Here is a 24376-nt window from a genome sequence, read left to right on the forward strand (position 1 = left end):
CGAGACCATGGGCTATATCCCATCACCATGGTCATAAATGATGAAAAACGAGCATTTGAAAAAAAGACGAAAATGACTCAGAGACGATGGGCTATAGCCCATGGTCTCGGAGTGATTTTCGTCTTTTTTTCAAATCCTCAAAAATGATGGAAAACGGCATGCTATAGTATGACGTTCGAGACCATGGGCTATAGCCCATCGCCATGGTCATAAATGATTTAAAACAAGGATTTGAAAAAAAGACGAAAATGACTCAGAGACGATGGGCTATAGCCCATGGTCTCGGAGTGATTTTCGTCTTTTTTTCAAATCCTCAAAAATGATGGAAAACGGCATGCTATTGTATGCCGTTCGAGACCATGGCTATATCCCATCGTCTCGGAGTCATTTTCGTCTTTTTTTCAAATCCTCGTTTCGTCTTTTTTTCAAATCCTCAAAAATGATGCAAAACGGCATGCTATAGTATGCCGTTCGAGACCATGGGCTATACCCCATCGCCATGGTCATAAATGATGAAAAACAAGGATTTGAAAAAAAGACAAAAATGACTCCGAGACGATGGGCTATAGCCCATGGTCTCGGAGTGATTTTCGTCTTTTTTTCAAATCCTCAAAACGATGGAAAACGGCATGCTATAGTATGCCGTTCGAGACCATGGGCTATAGCCCATCGCCATGGTCATAAATGATTTAAAACAAGGATTTGAAAAAAAGACAAAAATGACTCCGAGACGATGGGCTATAGCCCATGGTCTCGGAGTGATTTTCGTCTTTTTTTCAAATTCTCAAAAATGATGGAAAACGGCATGCTATGGTATGCCGTTCGAGACCATGGGCTATATCCCATCGTCTCGGAGTCATTTTCGTCTTTTTTTCAAATCCTCGTTTCGTCTTTTTTTCAAATCCTCAAAAATGATGCAAAACGGCATGCTATAGTATGCCGTTCGAGACCATGGGCTATAGCCCATCGCCATGGTCATAAATGATGAAAAACGAGGATTTGAAAAAAAGACGAAAATGACCTCCGAGACGATGGGCTATAGCCCATGGTCTCGGAGTGATTTTCGTCTTTTTTTGCCGTTCGAGACCATGGGCTATAGCCCATCGCCATGGTCATAAATGATGAAAAACGAGGATTTGAAAAGAAGACGAAAATCACTCCGAGACAATGGGCTATAGCCCATGGTCTCGGAGTCATTTTCGTCTTTTTTTCAAATCCTCAAAAATGTAGGAAAACGGCATGCTATAGTATGCCGTTCGAGACCATGGGCTATAGCCCATCGCCATGGTCATAAATGATGAAAAACGAGCATTTGAAAAAAAGACGAAAATGACCCCGAGACGATGGGCTATAGCCCATGGTCTCGGAGTGATTTTCGTCTTTTTTTCAAATCCTCAAAAATGATGGAAAACGGCATGCTATAGTATGCCGTTCGAGACCATGGGCTATAGCCCATCGCCATGGTCATAAATGATGAAAAATGAGGATTTGAAAAAAAGACGAAAATGACCCCGAGACGATGGGCTATAGCCCATGGTCTCGGAGTGATTTTCGTCTTTTTTTCAAATCCTCAAAAATGATGGAAAATGGCATGCTATAGTATGCCGTTCGAGACCATGGGCTATAGCCCATCGCCATGGTCATAAATGATGAAAAACGAGGATTTGAAAAAAAGACGAAAATGACTCAGACGATGGGCTATAGCCCATGGTCTCGGAGTGATTTTCGTCTTTTTTTCAAATCCTCAAAAATGATGGAAAATGGCATGCTATAGTATGCCGTTCGAGACCATGGGCTATAGCCCATCGCCATGGTCATAAATGATGAAAAACGAGCATTTGAAAAAAAGACGAAAATGACTCCGAGACGATGGGCTATAGCCCATGGTCTCGGAGTGATTTTCGTCTTTTTTTCAAATCCTCAAAAATGATGGAAAACGGCATGCTATAGTATGCCGTTCGAGACCATGGGCTATAGCCCATCGCCATGGTCATAAATGATGAAAAACGAGGATTTGAAAAAAATACGTAAATGACTCCGAGACGATGGGCTATAGCCCATGGTCTCGGAGTGATTTTCGTCTTTTTTTCAAATCCTCAAAAATGATGGAAAACGGCATGCTATAGTATGCCGTTCGAGACCATGGGCTATAGCCCATCGTCTCGGAGTCATTTTCGTCTTTTTTTCAAATCCTCGTTTCGTCTTTTTTTCAAATCCTCAAAAATGATGCAAAACGGCATGCTATAGTATGCCGTTCGAGACCATGGGCTATATCCCATCGCCATGGTCATAAATGATGAAAAACGAGGATTTGAAAAAAAGAAGAAAATGACTCCGAGACGATGGGCTATAGCCCATGGTCTCGGAGTGATTTTCGTCTTTTTTTTCAAATCCTCAAAAATGATGGAAAACGGCATGCTATAGTATGCCGTTCGAGACCATGGGCTATATCCCATCACCATGGTCATAAATGATGAAAAACGAGCATTTGAAAAAAAGACGAAAATGACTCCGAGACGATGGGCTATAGCCCATGGTCTCGGAGTGATTTTCGTCTTTTTTTCAAATCCTCAAAAATGATGGAAAACGGCATGCTATAGTATGCCGTTCGAGACCATGGGCTATAGCCCATCGCCATGGTCATAAATGATTTAAAACAAGGATTTGAAAAAAGGACGAAAATGACTCAGAGACGATGGGCTATAGCCCATGGTCTCGGAGTGATTTTCGTCTTTTTTTCAAATCCTCAAAAATGATGGAAAACGGCATGCTATAGTATGCCGTTCGAGACCATGGGCTATAGCCCATCGCCATGGTCATACATGATGAAAAACAAGGATTTGGAAAAAAGACGAAAATGACTCCGAGACGATGGGCTATAGCCCATGGTCTCGGAGTGATTTTCGTCTTTTTTTCAAATCCTCAAAAATGATGGAAAACGCCATGCTATAGTATGCCGTTCGAGACCATGGCTATATCCCATCGTCTCGGAGTCATTTTCGTCTTTTTTTCAAATCCTCGTTTCGTCTTTTTTTCAAATCCTCAAAAATGGTGCAAAACGGCATGCTATAGTATGCCGTTCGAGACCATGGGCTATAGCCCATCGCCATGGTCATAAATGATGAAAAACAAGGATTTGAAAAAAAGACGAAAATGACTCCGAGACGATGGGCTATAGCCCATGGTCTCGGAGTGATTTTCGTCTTTTTTTCAAATCCTCAAAAATGATGGAAAACGGCATGCTATAGTATGACGTTCGAGACCATGGGCTATAGCCCATCGCCATGGTCATAAATTATTTAAAACAAGGATTTGAAAAAAAGACGAAAATGACTCAGAGACGATGGGCTATAGCCCATGGTCTCGGAGTGATTTTCGACTTTTTTTCAAATCCTCAAAAATGATGGAAAACGGCATGCTATTGTATGCCGTTCGAGACCATGGCTATATCCCATCGTCTCGGAGTCATTTTCGTCTTTTTTTCAAATCCTCGTTTCGTCTTTTTTTCAAATCCTCAAAAATGATGCAAAACGGCATGCTATAGTATGCCGTTCGAGACCATGGGCTATACCCCATCGCCATGGTCATAAATGATGAAAAACAAGGATTTGAAAAAAAGACAAAAATGACTCCGAGACGATGGGCTATAGCCCATGGTCTCGGAGTGATTTTCGTCTTTTTTTCAAATCCTCAAAAATGATGGAAAACGGCATGCTATAGTATGCCGTTCGAGACCATGGGCTATAGCCCATCGCCATGGTCATAAATGATTTAAAACAAGGATTTGAAAAAAAGACGAAAATGACTCAGAGACGATGGGCTATAGCCCATGGTCTCGGAGTGATTTTCGTCTTTTTTTCAAATCCTCAAAAATGATGGAAAACGCCATGCTATTGTATGCCGTTCGAGACCATGGCTATATCCCATCGTCTCGGAGTCATTTTCGTCTTTTTTTCAAATCCTCGTTTCGTCTTTTTTTCAAATCCTCAAAAATGGTGCAAAACGGCATGCTATAGTATGCCGTTCGAGACCATGGGCTATAGCCCATCGCCATGGTCATAAATGATGAAAAACAAGGATTTGAAAAAAAGACGAAAATGACTCCGAGACGATGGGCTATAGCCCATGGTCTCGGAGTGATTTTCGTCTTTTTTTCAAATCCTCAAAAATGATGGAAAACGGCATGCTATAGTATGCCGTTCGAGACCATGGGCTATAGCCCATCGCCATGGTCATAAATGATTTAAAACAAGGATTTGAAAAAAAGACGAAAATGACTCAGAGACGATGGGCTACAGCCCATGGTCTCGGAGTGATTTTCGTCTTTTTTTCAAATCCTCAAAAATGATGGAAAACGGCATGCTATAGTATGCCGTTCGAGACCATGGGCTATAGCCCATCGCCATGGTCATAAATGATGAAAAACGAGCATTTGAAAAAAAGACGAAAATGACCCCGAGACGATGGGCTATAGCCCATGGTCTCGGAGTGATTTTCGTCTTTTTTTCAAATCCTCAAAAATGATGAAAAACGGCATGCTATAGTATGCCGTCCGAGGCCATGGGCTATGAATGATGAAAAACGAGGATTTGAAAAAAAGACGAAAATCACTCCGAGACAATGGACTATAGCCCATGGTCTCGGAGTGATTTTCGTCTTTTTTTCAAATCCTCAAAAATGATGGAAAACGGCATGCTATAGTATGCCGTTCGAGACCATGGGCTATAGCCCATCGCCATGGTCATAAATGATGAAAAACGAGCATTTTAAAAAAAGACGAAAATGACCCCGAGACGATGGGCTATAGCCCATGGTCTCGGAGTGATTTTCGTCTTTTTTTCAAATCCTCAAAAATGATGCAAAACGGCATGCTATAGTATGCCGTTCGAGACCATGGGCTATAGCCCATCGCCATGGTCATAAATGATGAAAAACAAGGATTTGAAAAAAAGACGAAAATGACTCCGAGACGATGGGCTATAGCCCATGGTCTCGGAGTGATTTTCGTCTTTTTTTCAAATCCTCAAAAATGATGGAAAATGGCATGCTATAGTATGCCGTTCGAGACCATGGGCTATAGCCCATCGCCATGGTCATAAATTATGAAAAACGAGGATTTGAAAAAAAGACGAAAATGACCCCGAGACGATGGGCTATAGCCCATGGTCTCGGAGTGATTTTCGTCTTTTTTTCAAATCCTCAAAAATGATGCAAAACGGCATGCTATAGTATGCCGTTCGAGACCATGGGCTATAGCCCATCGCCATGGTCATAAATGATGAAAAACAAGGATTTGAAAAAAAGACGAAAATGACTCCGAGACGATGGGCTATAGCCCATGGTCTCGGAGTGATTTTCGTCTTTTTTTCAAATCCTCAAAAATGATGAAAAACGGCATGCTATAGTATGCCGTCCGAGGCCATGGGCTATGAATGATGAAAAACGAGGATTTGAAAAAAAGACGAAAATCACTCCGAGACAATGGACTATAGCCCATGGTCTCGGAGTGATTTTCGTCTTTTTTTCAAATCCTCAAAAATGATGGAAAACGGCATGCTATAGTATGCCGTTCGAGACCATGGGCTATAGCCCATCGCCATGGTCATAAATGATGAAAAACGAGCATTTTAAAAAAAGACGAAAATGACCCCGAGACGATGGGCTATAGCCCATGGTCTCGGAGTGATTTTCGTCTTTTTTTCAAATCCTCAAAAATGATGCAAAACGGCATGCTATAGTATGCCGTTCGAGACCATGGGCTATAGCCCATCGCCATGGTCATAAATGATGAAAAACAAGGATTTGAAAAAAAGACGAAAATGACTCCGAGACGATGGGCTATAGCCCATGGTCTCGGAGTGATTTTCGTCTTTTTTTCAAATCCTCAAAAATGATGGAAAATGGCATGCTATAGTATGCCGTTCGAGACCATGGGCTATAGCCCATCGCCATGGTCATAAATTATGAAAAACGAGGATTTGAAAAAAAGACGAAAATGACTCCGAGACGATGGGCTATAGCCCATGGTCTCGGAGTGATTTTCGTCTTTTTTTCAAATCCTCAAAAATGATGGAAAACGGCATGCTATAGTATGCCGTTCGAGACCATGGGCTATAGCCCATCGCCATGGTCATAAATGATGAAAAACGAGCATTTGAAAAAAAGACGAAAATGACTCCGAGACGATGGGCTATAGCCCATGGTCTCGGAGTGATTTTCGTCTTTTTTTTCAAATCCTCAAAAATGATGGAAAACGGCATGCTATAGTATGCCGTTCGAGACCATGGGCTATAGCCCATCGCCATGGTCATAAATGATGAAAAACGAGGGAATTGAAAAAAAGAAGAAAATGACTCAGACGATGGGCTATATAGCCCATGGTCTCGGAGTGATTTTCGTCTTTTTTTCAAATCCTCAAAAATGATGGAAAACGGCATGCTATAGTATGCCGTTCGAGACCATGGGCTATAGCCCATCGCCATGGTCATAAATGATGAAAAACGAGGATTTGAAAAAAATACGTAAATGACTCCGAGACGATGGGCTATAGCCCATGGTCTCGGAGTGATTTTCATCTTTTTTTCAAATCCTCAAAAATGATGGAAAACGGCATGCTATAGTATGCCGTTCGAGACCATGGGCTATAGCCCATCGTCTCGGAGTCATTTTCGTCTTTTTTTCAAATCCTCGTTTCGTCTTTTTTTCAAATCCTCAAAAATGATGCAAAACGGCATGCTATAGTATGCCGTTCGAGACCATGGGCTATATCCCATCGCCATGGTCATAAATGATGAAAAACGAGGATTTGAAAAAAAGACGAAAATGACTCCGAGACGATGGGCTATAGCCCATGGTCTCGGAGTGATTTTCGTCTTTTTTTCAAATCCTCAAAAATGATGGAAAACGGCATGCTATAGTATGCCGTTCGAGACCATGGGCTATAGCCCATCGCCATGGTCATAAATGATGAAAAACAAGGATTTGAAAAAAAGACGAAAATGACTCCGAGACGATGGGCTATAGCCCATGGTCTCGGAGTGATTTTCGTCTTTTTTTCAAATCCTCAAAAATGATGGAAAACGGCATGCTATAGTATGCCGTTCGAGACCATGGGCTATATCCCATCACCATGGTCATAAATGATGAAAAACGAGCATTTGAAAAAAAGACGAAAATGACTCAGAGACGATGGGCTATAGCCCATGGTCTCGGAGTGATTTTCGTCTTTTTTTCAAATCCTCAAAAATGATGGAAAACGGCATGCTATAGTATGCCGTTCGAGACCATGGGCTATAGCCCATCGCCATGGTCATACATGATGAAAAACAAGGATTTGGAAAAAAGACGAAAATGACTCCGAGACGATGGGCTATAGCCCATGGTCTCGGAGTGATTTTCGTCTTTTTTTCAAATCCTCAAAAATGATGGAAAACGGCATGCTATAGTATGCCGTTCGAGACCATGGGCTATAGCCCATCGTCTCGGAGTCATTTTCGTCTTTTTTTCAAATCCTCGTTTCGTCTTTTTTTCAAATCCTCAAAAATGATGCAAAACGGCATGCTATAGTATGCCGTTCGAGACCATGGGCTATAGCCCATCGCCATGGTCATAAATGATTTAAAACAAGGATTTGAAAAAAAGACGAAAATGACTCAGAGACGATGGGCCCATGGTCTCGGAGTGATTTTCGTCTTTTTTTCAAATCCTCAAAAATGATGGAAAACGGCATGCTATTGTATGCCGTTCGAGACCATGGCTATATCCCATCGTCTCGGAGTCATTTTCGTCTTTTTTTCAAATCCTCGTTTCGTCTTTTTTTCAAATCCTCAAAAATGATGCAAAACGGCATGCTATAGTATGCCGTTCGAGACCATGGGCTATACCCCATCGCCATGGTCATAAATGATGAAAAACAAGGATTTGAAAAAAAGACAAAAATGTCTCCGAGACGATGGGCTATAGCCCATGGTCTCGGAGTGATTTTCGTCTTTTTTTCAAATCCTCAAAAATGATGCAAAACGGCATGCTATAGTATGCCGTTCGAGACCATGGGCTATATCCCATCGCCATGGTCATAAATGATGAAAAACGAGGATTTGAAAAAAAGACGAAAATGACTCCGAGACGATGGGCTATAGCCCATGGTCTCGGAGTGATTTTCGTCTTTTTTTCAAATCCTCAAAAATGATGGAAAACGGCATGCTATAGTATGCCGTTCGAGACCATGGGCTATAGCCCATCGCCATGGTCATAAATGATGAAAAACAAGGATTTGAAAAAAAGAAGAAAATGACTCCGAGACGATGGGCTATAGCCCATGGTCTCGGAGTGATTTTCGTCTTTTTTTCAAATCCTCAAAAATGATGAAAAACGGCATGCTATAGTATGCCGTCCGAGGCCATGGGCTATGAATGATGAAAAACGAGGATTTGAAAAAAAGACGAAAATCACTCCGAGACAATGGACTATAGCCCATGGTCTCGGAGTGATTTTCGTCTTTTTTTCAAATCCTCAAAAATGATGGAAAACGGCATGCTATAGTATGCCGTTCGAGACCATGGGCTATAGCCCATCGCCATGGTCATAAATGATGAAAAACGAGCATTTTAAAAAAAGACGAAAATGACCCCGAGACGATGGGCTATAGCCCATGGTCTCGGAGTGATTTTCGTCTTTTTTTCAAATCCTCAAAAATGATGCAAAACGGCATGCTATAGTATGCCGTTCGAGACCATGGGCTATAGCCCATCGCCATGGTCATAAATGATGAAAAACAAGGATTTGAAAAAAAGACGAAAATGACTCCGAGACGATGGGCTATAGCCCATGGTCTCGGAGTGATTTTCGTCTTTTTTTCAAATCCTCAAAAATGATGGAAAATGGCATGCTATAGTATGCCGTTCGAGACCATGGGCTATAGCCCATCGCCATGGTCATAAATTATGAAAAACGAGGATTTGAAAAAAAGACGAAAATGACCCCGAGACGATGGGCTATAGCCCATGGTCTCGGAGTGATTTTCGTCTTTTTTTCAAATCCTCAAAAATGATGCAAAACGGCATGCTATAGTATGCCGTTCGAGACCATGGGCTATAGCCCATCGCCATGGTCATAAATGATGAAAAACAAGGATTTGAAAAAAAGACGAAAATGACTCCGAGACGATGGGCTATAGCCCATGGTCTCGGAGTGATTTTCGTCTTTTTTTCAAATCCTCAAAAATGATGAAAAACGGCATGCTATAGTATGCCGTCCGAGGCCATGGGCTATGAATGATGAAAAACGAGGATTTGAAAAAAAGACGAAAATCACTCCGAGACGATGGGCTATAGCCCATGGTCTCGGAGTGATTTTCGTCTTTTTTTTCAAATCCTCAAAAATGATGGAAAACGGCATGCTATAGTATGCCGTTCGAGACCATGGGCTATAGCCCATCGCCATGGTCATAAATGATGAAAAACGAGGGAATTGAAAAAAAGAAGAAAATGACTCAGACGATGGGCTATATAGCCCATGGTCTCGGAGTGATTTTCGTCTTTTTTTCAAATCCTCAAAAATGATGGAAAACGGCATGCTATAGTATGCCGTTCGAGACCATGGGCTATAGCCCATCGCCATGGTCATAAATGATGAAAAACGAGGATTTGAAAAAAATACGTAAATGACTCCGAGACGATGGGCTATAGCCCATGGTCTCGGAGTGATTTTCGTCTTTTTTTCAAATCCTCAAAAATGATGGAAAACGGCATGCTATAGTATGCCGTTCGAGACCATGGGCTATAGCCCATCGTCTCGGAGTCATTTTCGTCTTTTTTTCAAATCCTCGTTTCGTCTTTTTTTCAAATCCTCAAAAATGATGCAAAACGGCATGCTATAGTATGCCGTTCGAGACCATGGGCTATATCCCATCGCCATGGTCATAAATGATGAAAAACGAGGATTTGAAAAAAAGACGAAAATGACTCCGAGACGATGGGCTATAGCCCATGGTCTCGGAGTGATTTTCGTCTTTTTTTCAAATCCTCAAAAATGATGGAAAACGGCATGCTATAGTATGCCGTTCGAGACCATGGGCTATAGCCCATCGCCATGGTCATAAATGATGAAAAACAAGGATTTGAAAAAAAGACGAAAATGACTCCGAGACGATGGGCTATAGCCCATGGTCTCGGAGTGATTTTCGTCTTTTTTTCAAATCCTCAAAAATGATGGAAAACGGCATGCTATAGTATGCCGTTCGAGACCATGGGCTATATCCCATCACCATGGTCATAAATGATGAAAAACGAGCATTTGAAAAAAAGACGAAAATGACTCAGAGACGATGGGCTATAGCCCATGGTCTCGGAGTGATTTTCGTCTTTTTTTCAAATCCTCAAAAATGATGGAAAACGGCATGCTATAGTATGCCGTTCGAGACCATGGGCTATAGCCCATCGCCATGGTCATACATGATGAAAAACAAGGATTTGGAAAAAAGACGAAAATGACTCCGAGACGATGGGCTATAGCCCATGGTCTCGGAGTGATTTTCGTCTTTTTTTCAAATCCTCAAAAATGATGGAAAACGGCATGCTATAGTATGCCGTTCGAGACCATGGGCTATAGCCCATCGTCTCGGAGTCATTTTCGTCTTTTTTTCAAATCCTCGTTTCGTCTTTTTTTCAAATCCTCAAAAATGATGCAAAACGGCATGCTATAGTATGCCGTTCGAGACCATGGGCTATAGCCCATCGCCATGGTCATAAATGATTTAAAACAAGGATTTGAAAAAAAGACGAAAATGACTCAGAGACGATGGGCCCATGGTCTCGGAGTGATTTTCGTCTTTTTTTCAAATCCTCAAAAATGATGGAAAACGGCATGCTATTGTATGCCGTTCGAGACCATGGCTATATCCCATCGTCTCGGAGTCATTTTCGTCTTTTTTTCAAATCCTCGTTTCGTCTTTTTTTCAAATCCTCAAAAATGATGCAAAACGGCATGCTATAGTATGCCGTTCGAGACCATGGGCTATACCCCATCGCCATGGTCATAAATGATGAAAAACAAGGATTTGAAAAAAAGACAAAAATGTCTCCGAGACGATGGGCTATAGCCCATGGTCTCGGAGTGATTTTCGTCTTTTTTTCAAATCCTCAAAAATGATGCAAAACGGCATGCTATAGTATGCCGTTCGAGACCATGGGCTATATCCCATCGCCATGGTCATAAATGATGAAAAACGAGGATTTGAAAAAAAGACGAAAATGACTCCGAGACGATGGGCTATAGCCCATGGTCTCGGAGTGATTTTCGTCTTTTTTTCAAATCCTCAAAAATGATGGAAAACGGCATGCTATAGTATGCCGTTCGAGACCATGGGCTATAGCCCATCGCCATGGTCATAAATGATGAAAAACAAGGATTTGAAAAAAAGAAGAAAATGACTCCGAGACGATGGGCTATAGCCCATGGTCTCGGAGTGATTTTCGTCTTTTTTTCAAATCCTCAAAAATGATGGAAAACGGCATGCTATAGTATGCCGTTCGAGACCATGGGCTATATCCCATCACCATGGTCATAAATGATGAAAAACGAGCATTTGAAAAAAAGACGAAAATGACTCCGAGACGATGGGCTATAGCCCATGGTCTCGGAGTGATTTTCGTCTTTTTTTCAAATCCTCAAAAATGATGGAAAACGGCATGCTATAGTATGCCGTTCGAGACCATTGGCTATAGCCCATCGCCATGGTCATAAATGATGAAAAACAAGGATTTGAAAAAAGGACGAAAATGACTCAGAGACGATGGGCTATAGCCCATGGTCTCGGAGTGATTTTCGTCTTTTTTTCAAATCCTCGTTTCGTCTTTTTTTCAAATCCTCAAAAATGATGCAAAACGGCATGCTATAGTATGCCGTTCGAGACCATGGGCTATAGCCCATCGCCATGGTCATAAATGATGAAAAACAAGGATTTGAAAAAAAGACGAAAATGACTCCGAGACGATGGGCTATAGCCCATGGTCTCGGAGTGATTTTCGTCTTTTTTTCAAATCCTCAAAAATGATGGAAAACGGCATGCTATAGTATGCCGTTCGAGACCATGGGCTATATCCCATCACCATGGTCATAAATGATGAAAAACGAGCATTTGAAAAAAAGACGAAAATGACTCCGAGACGATGGGCTATAGCCCATGGTCTCGGAGTGATTTTCGTCTTTTTTTCAAATCCTCAAAAATGATGGAAAACGGCATGCTATAGTATGCCGTTCGAGACCATGGGCTATAGCCCATCGCCATGGTCATAAATGATTTAAAACAAGGATTTGAAAAAAAGACGAAAATGACTCAGAGACGATGGGCTATAGCCCATGGTCTCGGAGTGATTTTCGTCTTTTTTTCAAATCCTCAAAAATGATGGAAAACGGCATGCTATAGTATGCCGTTCGAGACCATGGGCTATAGCCCATCGCCATGGTCATAAATGATTTAAAACAAGGATTTGAAAAAAAGACGAAAATGACTCAGAGACGATGGGCCCATGGTCTCGGAGTGATTTTCGTCTTTTTTTCAAATCCTCAAAAATGATGGAAAACGGCATGCTATTGTATGCCGTTCGAGACCATGGCTATATCCCATCGTCTCGGAGTCATTTTCGTCTTTTTTTCAAATCCTCGTTTCGTCTTTTTTTCAAATCCTCAAAAATGATGCAAAACGGCATGCTATAGTATGCCGTTCGAGACCATGGGCTATACCCCATCGCCATGGTCATAAATGATGAAAAACAAGGATTTGAAAAAAAGACAAAAATGTCTCCGAGACGATGGGCTATAGCCCATGGTCTCGGAGTGATTTTCGTCTTTTTTTCAAATCCTCAAAAATGATGCAAAACGGCATGCTATAGTATGCCGTTCGAGACCATGGGCTATATCCCATCGCCATGGTCATAAATGATGAAAAACGAGGATTTGAAAAAAAGACGAAAATGACTCCGAGACGATGGGCTATAGCCCATGGTCTCGGAGTGATTTTCGTCTTTTTTTCAAATCCTCAAAAATGATGGAAAACGGCATGCTATAGTATGCCGTTCGAGACCATGGGCTATAGCCCATCGCCATGGTCATAAATGATGAAAAACAAGGATTTGAAAAAAAGAAGAAAATGACTCCGAGACGATGGGCTATAGCCCATGGTCTCGGAGTGATTTTCGTCTTTTTTTCAAATCCTCAAAAATGATGGAAAACGGCATGCTATAGTATGCCGTTCGAGACCATGGGCTATATCCCATCACCATGGTCATAAATGATGAAAAACGAGCATTTGAAAAAAAGACGAAAATGACTCCGAGACGATGGGCTATAGCCCATGGTCTCGGAGTGATTTTCGTCTTTTTTTCAAATCCTCAAAAATGATGGAAAACGGCATGCTATAGTATGCCGTTCGAGACCATTGGCTATAGCCCATCGCCATGGTCATAAATGATGAAAAACAAGGATTTGAAAAAAGGACGAAAATGACTCAGAGACGATGGGCTATAGCCCATGGTCTCGGAGTGATTTTCGTCTTTTTTTCAAATCCTCGTTTCGTCTTTTTTTCAAATCCTCAAAAATGATGCAAAACGGCATGCTATAGTATGCCGTTCGAGACCATGGGCTATAGCCCATCGCCATGGTCATAAATGATGAAAAACAAGGATTTGAAAAAAAGACGAAAATGACTCCGAGACGATGGGCTATAGCCCATGGTCTCGGAGTGATTTTCGTCTTTTTTTCAAATCCTCAAAAATGATGGAAAACGGCATGCTATAGTATGCCGTTCGAGACCATGGGCTATATCCCATCACCATGGTCATAAATGATGAAAAACGAGCATTTGAAAAAAAGACGAAAATGACTCCGAGACGATGGGCTATAGCCCATGGTCTCGGAGTGATTTTCGTCTTTTTTTCAAATCCTCAAAAATGATGGAAAACGGCATGCTATAGTATGCCGTTCGAGACCATGGGCTATAGCCCATCGCCATGGTCATAAATGATTTAAAACAAGGATTTGAAAAAAAGACGAAAATGACTCAGAGACGATGGGCTATAGCCCATGGTCTCGGAGTGATTTTCGTCTTTTTTTCAAATCCTCAAAAATGATGGAAAACGGCATGCTATAGTATGCCGTTCGAGACCATGGGCTATAGCCCATCGCCATGGTCATACATGATGAAAAACAAGGATTTGGAAAAAAGACGAAAATGACTCCGAGACGATGGGCTATAGCCCATGGTCTCGGAGTGATTTTCGTCTTTTTTTCAAATCCTCAAAAATGATGGAAAACGCCATGCTATTGTATGCCGTTCGAGACCATGGCTATATCCCATCGTCTCGGAGTCATTTTCGTCTTTTTTTCAAATCCTCGTTTCGTCTTTTTTTCAAATCCTCAAAAATGATGCAAAACGGCATGCTATAGTATGCCGTTCGAGACCATGGGCTATAGCCCATCGCCATGGTCATAAATGATGAAAAACAAGGATTTGAAAAAAAGACGAAAATGACTCCGAGACGATGGGCTATAGCCCATGGTCTCGGAGTGATTTTCGTCTTTTTTTCAAATCCTCAAAAATGATGGAAAACGGCATGCTATAGTATGCCGTTCGAGACCATGGGCTATATCCCATCACCATGGTCATAAATGATGAAAAACGAGCATTTGAAAAAAAGACGAAAATGACTCCGAGACGATGGGCTATAGCCCATGGTCTCGGAGTGATTTTCGTCTTTTTTTCAAATCCTCAAAAATGATGGAAAACGGCATGCTATAGTATGACGTTCGAGACCATGGGCTATAGCCCATCGCCATGGTCATAAATGATTTAAAACAAGGATTTGAAAAAAAGACGAAAATGACTCAGAGACGATGGGCTATAGCCCATGGTCTCGGAGTGATTTTCGTCTTTTTTTCAAATCCTCAAAAATGATGGAAAACGGCATGCTATTGTATGCCGTTCGAGACCATGGCTATATCCCATCGTCTCGGAGTCATTTTCGTCTTTTTTTCAAATCCTCGTTTCGTCTTTTTTTCAAATCCTCAAAAATGATGCAAAACGGCATGCTATAGTATGCCGTTCGAGACCATGGGCTATAGCCCATCGCCATGGTCATAAATGATTTAAAACAAGGATTTGAAAAAAAGACGAAAATGACTCAGAGACGATGGGCCCATGGTCTCGGAGTGATTTTCGTCTTTTTTTCAAATCCTCAAAAATGATGGAAAACGGCATGCTATTGTATGCCGTTCGAGACCATGGCTATATCCCATCGTCTCGGAGTCATTTTCGTCTTTTTTTCAAATCCTCGTTTCGTCTTTTTTTCAAATCCTCAAAAATGATGCAAAACGGCATGCTATAGTATGCCGTTCGAGACCATGGGCTATACCCCATCGCCATGGTCATAAATGATGAAAAACAAGGATTTGAAAAAAAGACAAAAATGTCTCCGAGACGATGGGCTATAGCCCATGGTCTCGGAGTGATTTTCGTCTTTTTTTCAAATCCTCAAAAATGATGCAAAACGGCATGCTATAGTATGCCGTTCGAGACCATGGGCTATATCCCATCGCCATGGTCATAAATGATGAAAAACGAGGATTTGAAAAAAAGACGAAAATGACTCCGAGACGATGGGCTATAGCCCATGGTCTCGGAGTGATTTTCGTCTTTTTTTCAAATCCTCAAAAATGATGGAAAACGGCATGCTATAGTATGCCGTTCGAGACCATGGGCTATAGCCCATCGCCATGGTCATAAATGATGAAAAACAAGGATTTGAAAAAAAGAAGAAAATGACTCCGAGACCATGGGCTATAGCCCATGGTCTATGCCGTTCGAGACCATGGGCTATAGCCCATCGCCATGGTCATACATGATGAAAAACAAGGATTTGGAAAAAAGACGAAAATGACTCCGAGACGATGGGCTATAGCCCATGGTCTCGGAGTGATTTTCGTCTTTTTTTCAAATCCTCAAAAATGATGGAAAACGCCATGCTATTGTATGCCGTTCGAGACCATGGCTATATCCCATCGTCTCGGAGTCATTTTCGTCTTTTTTTCAAATCCTCGTTTCGTCTTTTTTTCAAATCCTCAAAAATGATGCAAAACGGCATGCTATAGTATGCCGTTCGAGACCATGGGCTATAGCCCATCGCCATGGTCATAAATGATGAAAAACAAGGATTTGAAAAAAAGACGAAAATGACTCCGAGACGATGGGCTATAGCCCATGGTCTCGGAGTGATTTTCGTCTTTTTTTCAAATCCTCAAAAATGATGGAAAACGGCATGCTATAGTATGCCGTTCGAGACCATGGGCTATATCCCATCACCATGGTCATAAATGATGAAAAACGAGCATTTGAAAAAAAGACGAAAATGACTCCGAGACGATGGGCTATAGCCCATGGTCTCGGAGTGATTTTCGTCTTTTTTTCAAATCCTCAAAAATGATGGAAAACGGCATGCTATAGTATGACGTTCGAGACCATGGGCTATAGCCCATCGCCATGGTCATAAATGATTTAAAACAAGGATTTGAAAAAAAGACGAAAATGACTCAGAGACGATGGGCTATAGCCCATGGTCTCGGAGTGATTTTCGTCTTTTTTTCAAATCCTCAAAAATGATGGAAAACGGCATGCTATTGTATGCCGTTCGAGACCATGGCTATATCCCATCGTCTCGGAGTCATTTTCGTCTTTTTTTCAAATCCTCGTTTCGTCTTTTTTTCAAATCCTCAAAAATGATGCAAAACGGCATGCTATAGTATGCCGTTCGAGACCATGGGCTATACCCCATCGCCATGGTCATAAATGATGAAAAACAAGGATTTGAAAAAAAGACAAAAATGACTCCGAGACGATGGGCTATAGCCCATGGTCTCGGAGTGATTTTCGTCTTTTTTTCAAATCCTCAAAAATGATGCAAAACGGCATGCTATAGTATGCCGTTCGAGACCATGGGCTATATCCCATCGCCATGGTCATAAATGATGAAAAACGAGGATTTGAAAAAAAGACGAAAATGACTCCGAGACGATGGGCTATAGCCCATGGTCTCGGAGTGATTTTCGTCTTTTTTTCAAATCCTCAAAAATGATGGAAAACGGCATGCTATAGTATGCCGTTCGAGACCATGGGCTATAGCCCATCGCCATGGTCATAAATGATGAAAAACAAGGATTTGAAAAAAAGACGAAAATGACTCCGAGACGATGGGCTATAGCCCATGGTCTCGGAGTGATTTTCGTCTTTTTTTCAAATCCTCAAAAATGATGGAAAACGGCATGCTATAGTATGCCGTTCGAGACCATGGGCTATATCCCATCACCATGGTCATAAATGATGAAAAACGAGCATTTGAAAAAAAGACGAAAATGACTCCGAGACGATGGGCTATAGCCCATGGTCTCGGAGTGATTTTCGTCTTTTTTTCAAATCCTCAAAAATGATGGAAAACGGCATGCTATAGTATGCCGTTCGAGACCATGGCGAGACAATGGACTATAGCCCATGGTCTCGGAGTGATTTTCGTCTTTTTTTCAAATCCTCAAAAATGATGGAAAACGGCATGCTATAGTATGCCGTTCGAGACCATGGGCTATATCCCATCGCCATGGTCATAAATGATGAAAAACGAGGATTTGAAAAAAAGACGAAAATGACTCCGAGACGATGGGCTATAGCCCATGGTCTCGGAGTGATTTTCGTCTTTTTTTCAAATCCTCAAAAATGATGGAAAACGGCATGCTATAGTATGCCGTTCGAGACCATGGGCTATAGCCCATCGCCATGGTCATAAATGATGAAAAACAAGGATTTGAAAAAAAGACGAAAATGACTCCGAGACGATGGGCTATAGCCCATGGTCTCGGAGTGATTTTCGTCTTTTTTTCAAATCCTCAAAAATGATGGAAAACGGCATGCTATAGTATGCCGTTCGAGACCATGGGCTATATCCCATCACCATGGTCATAAATGATGAAAAACGAGCATTTGAAAAAAAGACGAAAATGACTCCGAGACGATGGGCTATAGCCCATGGTCTCGGAGTGATTTTCGTCTTTTTTTCAAATCCTCAAAAATGATGGAAAACGGCATGCTATAGTATGCCGTTCGAGACCATGGCGAGACAATGGACTATAGCCCATGGTCTCGGAGTGATTTTCGTCTTTTTTTCAAATCCTCAAAAATGATGGAAAACGGCATGCTATAGTATGCCGTTCGAGACCATGGGCTATAGCCCATCGCCATGGTCATAAATGATGAAAAACGAGCATTTTAAAAAAAGACGAAAATGACCCCGAGACGATGGGCTATAGCCCATGGTCTCGGAGTGATTTTCGTCTTTTTTTCAAATCCTCAAAAATGATGCAAAACGGCATGCTATAGTATGCCGTTCGAGACCATGGGCTATAGCCCATCGCCATGGTCATAAATGATGAAAAACAAGGATTTGAAAAAAAGACGAAAATGACTCCGAGACGATGGGCTATAGCCCATGGTCTCGGAGTGATTTTCGTCTTTTTTTCAAATCCTCAAAAATGATGGAAAATGGCATGCTATAGTATGCCGTTCGAGACCATGGGCTATACCCCATCGCCATGGTCATAAATGATGAAAAACAAGGATTTGAAAAAAAGACAAAAATGACTCCGAGACGATGGGCTATAGCCCATGGTCTCGGAGTGATTTTCGTCTTTTTTTCAAATCCTCAAAAATGATGGAAAACGGCATGCTATAGTATGCCGTTCGAGACCATGGGCTATAGCCCATCGCCATGGTCATAAATGATGAAAAACAAGGATTTGAAAAAAAGACGAAAATGACTCCGAGACGATGGGCTATAGCCCATGGTCTCGGAGTGATTTTCGTCTTTTTTTCAAATCCTCAAAAATGATGGAAAACGGCATGCTATAGTATGCCGTTCGAGACCATGGGCTATATCCCATCACCATGGTCATAAATGATGAAAAACAAGGATTTGAAAAAAAGACGAAAATGACTCCGAGACGATGGGCTATATTAGCCCATGGTCTCGCAGTGATTTTCGTCTTTTTTTCAAATCCTCAAAAATGATGGAAAACGCCATGCTATTGTATGCCGTTCGAGACCATGGCTATATCCCATCGTCTCGGAGTCATTTTCGTCTTTTTTTCAAATCCTCGTTTCGTCTTTTTTTCAAATCCTCAAAAATGGTGCAAAACGGCATGCTATAGTATGCCGTTCGAGACCATGGGCTATAGCCCATCGCCATGGTCATAAATGATGAAAAACAAGGATTTGAAAAAAAGACGAAAATGACTCCGAGACGATGGGCTATAGCCCATGGTCTCGGAGTGATTTTCGTCTTTTTTTCAAATCCTCAAAAATGATGGAAAACGGCATGCTATAGTATGACGTTCGAGACCATGGGCTATAGCCCATCGCCATGGTCATAAATTATTTAAAACAAGGATTTGAAAAAAAGACGAAAATGACTCAGAGACGATGGGCTATAGCCCATGGTCTCGGAGTGATTTTCGACTTTTTTTCAAATCCTCAAAAATGATGGAAAACGGCATGCTATTGTATGCCGTTCGAGACCATGGCTATATCCCATCGTCTCGGAGTCATTTTCGTCTTTTTTTCAAATCCTCGTTTCGTCTTTTTTTCAAATCCTCAAAAATGATGCAAAACGGCATGCTATAGTATGCCGTTCGAGACCATGGGCTATACCCCATCGCCATGGTCATAAATGATGAAAAACAAGGATTTGAAAAAAAGACAAAAATGACTCCGAGACGATGGGCTATAGCCCATGGTCTCGGAGTGATTTTCGTCTTTTTTTCAAATCCTCAAAAATGATGGAAAACGGCATGCTATAGTATGCCGTTCGAGACCATGGGCTATAGCCCATCGCCATGGTCATAAATGATTTAAAACAAGGATTTGAAAAAAAGACGAAAATGACTCAGAGACGATGGGCTATAGCCCATGGTCTCGGAGTGATTTTCGTCTTTTTTTCAAATCCTCAAAAATGATGGAAAACGCCATGCTATTGTATGCCGTTCGAGACCATGGCTATATCCCATCGTCTCGGAGTCATTTTCGTCTTTTTTTCAAATCCTCGTTTCGTCTTTTTTTCAAATCCTCAAAAATGGTGCAAAACGGCATGCTATAGTATGCCGTTCGAGACCATGGGCTATAGCCCATCGCCATGGTCATAAATGATGAAAAACAAGGATTTGAAAAAAAGACGAAAATGACTCCGAGACGATGGGCTATAGCCCATGGTCTCGGAGTGATTTTCGTCTTTTTTTCAAATCCTCAAAAATGATGGAAAACGGCATGCTATAGTATGCCGTTCGAGACCATGGGCTATAGCCCATCGCCATGGTCATAAATGATTTAAAACAAGGATTTGAAAAAAAGACGAAAATGACTCAGAGACGATGGGCTACAGCCCATGGTCTCGGAGTGATTTTCGTCTTTTTTTCAAATCCTCAAAAATGATGGAAAACGGCATGCTATAGTATGCCGTTCGAGACCATGGGCTATAGCCCATCGCCATGGTCATAAATGATGAAAAACGAGCATTTGAAAAAAAGACGAAAATGACCCCGAGACGATGGGCTATAGCCCATGGTCTCGGAGTGATTTTCGTCTTTTTTTCAAATCCTCAAAAATGATGAAAAACGGCATGCTATAGTATGCCGTCCGAGGCCATGGGCTATGAATGATGAAAAACGAGGATTTGAAAAAAAGACGAAAATCACTCCGAGACAATGGACTATAGCCCATGGTCTCGGAGTGATTTTCGTCTTTTTTTCAAATCCTCAAAAATGATGGAAAACGGCATGCTATAGTATGCCGTTCGAGACCATGGGCTATAGCCCATCGCCATGGTCATAAATGATGAAAAACGAGCATTTTAAAAAAAGACGAAAATGACCCCGAGACGATGGGCTATAGCCCATGGTCTCGGAGTGATTTTCGTCTTTTTTTCAAATCCTCAAAAATGATGCAAAACGGCATGCTATAGTATGCCGTTCGAGACCATGGGCTATAGCCCATCGCCATGGTCATAAATGATGAAAAACAAGGATTTGAAAAAAAGACGAAAATGACTCCGAGACGATGGGCTATAGCCCATGGTCTCGGAGTGATTTTCGTCTTTTTTTCAAATCCTCAAAAATGATGGAAAATGGCATGCTATAGTATGCCGTTCGAGACCATGGGCTATAGCCCATCGCCATGGTCATAAATTATGAAAAACGAGGATTTGAAAAAAAGACGAAAATGACCCCGAGACGATGGGCTATAGCCCATGGTCTCGGAGTGATTTTCGTCTTTTTTTCAAATCCTCAAAAATGATGCAAAACGGCATGCTATAGTATGCCGTTCGAGACCATGGGCTATAGCCCATCGCCATGGTCATAAATGATGAAAAACAAGGATTTGAAAAAAAGACGAAAATGACTCCGAGACGATGGGCTATAGCCCATGGTCTCGGAGTGATTTTCGTCTTTTTTTCAAATCCTCAAAAATGATGAAAAACGGCATGCTATAGTATGCCGTCCGAGGCCATGGGCTATGAATGATGAAAAACGAGGATTTGAAAAAAAGACGAAAATCACTCCGAGACAATGGACTATAGCCCATGGTCTCGGAGTGATTTTCGTCTTTTTTTCAAATCCTCAAAAATGATGGAAAACGGCATGCTATAGTATGCCGTTCGAGACCATGGGCTATAGCCCATCGCCATGGTCATAAATGATGAAAAACGAGCATTTTAAAAAAAGACGAAAATGACCCCGAGACGATGGGCTATAGCCCATGGTCTCGGAGTGATTTTCGTCTTTTTTTCAAATCCTCAAAAATGATGCAAAACGGCATGCTATAGTATGCCGTTCGAGACCATGGGCTATAGCCCATCGCCATGGTCATAAATGATGAAAAACAAGGATTTGAAAAAAAGACGAAAATGACTCCGAGACGATGGGCTATAGCCCATGGTCTCGGAGTGATTTTCGTCTTTTTTTCAAATCCTCAAAAATGATGGAAAATGGCATGCTATAGTATGCCGTTCGAGACCATGGGCTATAGCCCATCGCCATGGTCATAAATTATGAAAAACGAGGATTTGAAAAAAAGACGAAAATGACTCCGAGACGATGGGCTATAGCCCATGGTCTCGGAGTGATTTTCGTCTTTTTTTCAAATCCTCAAAAATGATGGAAAACGGCATGCTATAGTATGCCGTTCGAGACCATGGGCTATAGCCCATCGCCATGGTCATAAATGATGAAAAACGAGCATTTGAAAAAAAGACGAAAATGACTCCGAGACGATGGGCTATAGCCCATGGTCTCGGAGTGATTTTCGTCTTTTTTTTCAAATCCTCAAAAATGATGGAAAACGGCATGCTATAGTATGCCGTTCGAGACCATGGGCTATAGCCCATCGCCATGGTCATAAATGATGAAAAACGAGGGAATTGAAAAAAAGAAGAAAATGACTCAGACGATGGGCTATATAGCCCATGGTCTCGGAGTGATTTTCGTCTTTTTTTCAAATCCTCAAAAATGATGGAAAACGGCATGCTATAGTATGCCGTTCGAGACCATGGGCTATAGCCCATCGCCATGGTCATAAATAATGAAAAACGAGGATTTGAAAAAAATACGTAAATGACTCCGAGACGATGGGCTATAGCCCATGGTCTCGGAGTGATTTTCGTCTTTTTTTCAAATCCTCAAAAATGATGGAAAACGGCATGCTATAGTATGCCGTTCGAGACCATGGGCTATAGCCCATCGTCTCGGAGTCATTTTCGTCTTTTTTTCAAATCCTCGTTTCGTCTTTTTTTCAAATCCTCAAAAATGATGCAAAACGGCATGCTATAGTATGCCGTTCGAGACCATGGGCTATATCCCATCGCCATGGTCATAAATGATGAAAAACGAGGATTTGAAAAAAAGACGAAAATGACTCCGAGACGATGGGCTATAGCCCATGGTCTCGGAGTGATTTTCGTCTTTTTTTCAAATCCTCAAAAATGATGGAAAACGGCATGCTATAGTATGCCGTTCGAGACCATGGGCTATAGCCCATCGCCATGGTCATAAATGATGAAAAACAAGGATTTGAAAAAAAGACGAAAATGACTCCGAGACGATGGGCTATAGCCCATGGTCTCGGAGTGATTTTCGTCTTTTTTTCAAATCCTCAAAAATGATGGAAAACGGCATGCTATAGTATGCCGTTCGAGACCATGGGCTATATCCCATCACCATGGTCATAAATGATGAAAAACGAGCATTTGAAAAAAAGACGAAAATGACTCAGAGACGATGGGCTATAGCCCATGGTCTCGGAGTGATTTTCGTCTTTTTTTCAAATCCTCAAAAATGATGGAAAACGGCATGCTATAGTATGCCGTTCGAGACCATGGGCTATAGCCCATCGCCATGGTCATACATGATGAAAAACAAGGATTTGGAAAAAAGACGAAAATGACTCCGAGACGATGGGCTATAGCCCATGGTCTCGGAGTGATTTTCGTCTTTTTTTCAAATCCTCAAAAATGATGGAAAACGGCATGCTATAGTATGCCGTTCGAGACCATGGGCTATAGCCCATCGTCTCGGAGTCATTTTCGTCTTTTTTTCAAATCCTCGTTTCGTCTTTTTTTCAAATCCTCAAAAATGATGCAAAACGGCATGCTATAGTATGCCGTTCGAGACCATGGGCTATAGCCCATCGCCATGGTCATAAATGATTTAAAACAAGGATTTGAAAAAAAGACGAAAATGACTCAGAGACGATGGGCCCATGGTCTCGGAGTGATTTTCGTCTTTTTTTCAAATCCTCAAAAATGATGGAAAACGGCATGCTATTGTATGCCGTTCGAGACCATGGCTATATCCCATCGTCTCGGAGTCATTTTCGTCTTTTTTTCAAATCCTCGTTTCGTCTTTTTTTCAAATCCTCAAAAATGATGCAAAACGGCATGCTATAGTATGCCGTTCGAGACCATGGGCTATACCCCATCGCCATGGTCATAAATGATGAAAAACAAGGATTTGAAAAAAAGACAAAAATGTCTCCGAGACGATGGGCTATAGCCCATGGTCTCGGAGTGATTTTCGTCTTTTTTTCAAATCCTCAAAAATGATGCAAAACGGCATGCTATAGTATGCCGTTCGAGACCATGGGCTATATCCCATCGCCATGGTCATAAATGATGAAAAACGAGGATTTGAAAAAAAGACGAAAATGACTCCGAGACGATGGGCTATAGCCCATGGTCTCGGAGTGATTTTCGTCTTTTTTTCAAATCCTCAAAAATGATGGAAAACGGCATGCTAT

The sequence above is a fragment of the Electrona antarctica genome (genome assembly GCF_951216825.1).
Source record: "Electrona antarctica genome assembly, chromosome: 1".
Lineage (NCBI taxonomy): Eukaryota > Metazoa > Chordata > Actinopteri > Myctophiformes > Myctophidae > Electrona > Electrona antarctica.